A 3,213-nucleotide genomic window follows, 5' to 3' on the forward strand; every position below is an offset into this window, starting at 1 on the left:
CTCAACTTACCCTTATTTGTGTGGAACAGGCATGGTTGGTAATATGAGCAACATCTAAAATGGCAGGCTTGAGAATCCTGATAAATGCATCATCTAAATGGGCAGGTTGTATGCGGTATGTTGAAACTTTGTTTTATCAAATATCGAAAGCATAGTCATCTACTATATAAGAGAGATGTCTGTCTGTGTGTCGCCATTTTTCTCAGATGGCTGAACGGATCTTCGTCAAACTTTCAGAGGTTCATCAGTGAGTGCCTGGGAGTGTTTTAGGCCAAAACATATTTTGGAAATAAAAAGAAAAGTTCGTTTTTTTTTTTTTTTTTAAATTTATTTATAAATAATCGCTCAATTTTTAAATAATTTTAAATTAATGACAGTTATATACAGGTAGTCCATGGGCTGGGGTGGTTTCTGTGTGACTTTTATGTGCCCTAAGTTTCTCTTCATATTATTGAAGTAGACCATGTGGGACATCAAAAAAGTGAGGGTGGACATCTGGGAGCCTGGTCGGATTTGAGAAAATGACGTCACAATATCAAGCTTTTGCGTTCATGAGGCGACCAAAAATTTGGGGTAGGGGAAACTAAAATGCTTATAACGCCACAACCATACATGATATAACTGCAAACTACCATTCAAAATATTTGTTTTTATTCACTCTACATGTGACAATATGTAATTATCTGATTATTATGCAAATTTGCTGTCCAGAGGTCAAAAGGTCATGGAAATCGGGGGTTGCTTAAAATCTGACCCACCAGAAGAAAAATGTGAGTTACAGGCTGCCTGTACTACTTGAGAATGTTTGCTGGCTGTCAGAGGTTGCCAAGACATATCTCTATCACATGATATGCATTGTATAAGAATTGACCCTTTTGTAACGTAAACATCAACTTTGATAAATGGTGCTATTTCAGACATGTCAGAAATTCCAGTTTTTCCATCGTCTAAGTGTACATTATTCATACCATACAGGTTGGTGATTGTTTTGTAAACCTCTTTTAGATTATTACGATACATATCAGCAGAAGACCCAGAGGAAATGACTTCTTGCTATTTCTGACGATGAACCATTTAACCCTTTTATTTCAGTTGTTTTAAAATGGGCAGAGGTTGAGTCCTCTATTTCTAGTCAGTTCTCATTATCTCCAGTCATTTGAGGCTTCTTTGGATTCCCACAATAGAGTAGTTCCACGTGGTTCTGTTAGAGGGCACTACCACCGATTCTAGTATTGACAGCTTGGTGGCAGCACTGTATAAGTGCATTTCCTCATGGGTGAAAGTGAAAGTAAAAATTGAATCAACATTACAATCTTCAATTTGACAGACAGTTCTCATGTTTTAATGCACAGACTACTTGTGGTAGGTGTTTTTATCTGCAGAAAGGCTTAAACAAAATCAGTAGTATAATCAGCCTTCACTACACACCAGTGCACACATGCATACCCCATCAAGTACAGGAATGTAAACAGGCTCGCAAATGGTCGAGCAGTAACGCCACCTGCCCAACGCAAGACTAACTAAACGTCTGTCCGATCTTCATTATCCCAATAGCATGTTTATCACCAGACAGCTTTCAGAGGGCTGAAAGTTGATTTATCCTGCCAGGATGTCAGATTATGTATGCCTTTCAGGTGTGTTATGACTTACAATAATGCTGCCATCACCCATGTTCATGGAATGCCCTTCTGGTTTGTTTCAGATGAGATGCAGAACACTGGTGTCAGCTTGGTTGGTGGAGCTGGAGACAGTGAATACCTTGATCTTGATAAATGCATCATTTGCCAATCTTCGAAAGAAAAAAACCCCACAAGCACTGAACATGGGCGGAAACGAATACATGAGGCTGCTGCAGAACGAAATGACCATGTTGCCAAAAGACTTCGCACCCTTGAAGATGAAGAATTTGTCTATCATATGGACAATCTGTGTTACAAAGCTTACACTCACAAAAAATCGTTGGAAAATATCAGTAAAGCTTCCGCCTCCACTTCTAGTGGCAGTGAAGAAGTCAGTCGTGAGGCATCATCACGCCGCTCTCGCTCAAGCATCTCACCGAGACCTGGACCTTCCAATGTACCGGACATGAGGGAGTTATCATGTGTCATCTGTGGATACAAGAAGCACCATGGGGTGTGTTGTGGAAAACCAATCAGGTCCACACAACTTTAGTCCAATGGTTGGTTTAATTCCATTTAGATCATAACATCATCCTGTAAAGCAGGAAATACAATAAGTATACGATGTGACATCACATGGGACCATTCATAACATTCAATGCAAGCAAGCTGGATATTCTATGCAAGCGTACCGTTAGCGAGTCTACCTGATGTAATGTGTCACAGGAGAAGTCTCGGAGCACCGTCCGCAGCAGCGGGTCTTATAGTCACGCCCCTAGCGGTGTCAACGAGCAGCGAGCATCACCCCGGGTTCAGTACGAATACGATTTCACTACATTCTCCCCCCGTCAGAATTATACGGCAGTGCGGCTAAAAGCAAGTGAGCGTCAGCACGAACAGGGTGCGGAACATCAGTCGACCCAACCGTATCGGGCCGGGCGGCGAATTTCTCTGCCAGCACGCGTCCGAAATTCCCCGGGTACGGCATCACGTATCCCTGTGTCCCCGGCGTCGGAGGCGCCATCAGGGTCGGGTGACGAAGGGGGTAACTCCAAGTCGTCGGGCCCAGGTAGACGCGGCGAGGGAAGGGTCGGTAGACTTTCGGCGATGGGAGCGTCGGGAGAGGCCATAGTCTCATAAATGGGTTCGATCGGTTCGTCCGATTCCCTACTCAGGTCGGCGACCCCGCAAGGGGCAAGGTGACGGACGGAGACAGTAGTCTCACGGCCATCAGTCGTCATCACACAAGCATGCTCAGGATTAGCCTGGAGAATCTGCACTTTGTCCACTAGGGGGTCGTACTTGCTCGCGCGAACCGCCCGTTTAAGGTAGGCCGGCCCGGGCCCAGCGAGCCAACTGGGCAAAGACCGTATACACCCCGTGCTCCTGGGGTGGTGGAAAAGTCGCTCGTGGGGAGTTTGGTTGGTAGCCGTACACAGGAGAGCCCTGATCGAGTTCAACGCCGCAGGTAGCGACCAAGCCCATTTATCGAGGCCCCGGCCGAGGGTCCGGAGGTTGAGCATGACGGCCCTCCAGATAATCCTGTTGAAGCGTTCGATCTGCCCATTAGCCTGGGGTCTGTACGGCGTGGTGT

Source organism: Myxine glutinosa, chromosome 5 (genome assembly GCF_964187855.1).
Source record: "Myxine glutinosa chromosome 5, kmMyxGlut1.1, whole genome shotgun sequence".
Lineage (NCBI taxonomy): Eukaryota > Metazoa > Chordata > Myxini > Myxiniformes > Myxinidae > Myxine > Myxine glutinosa.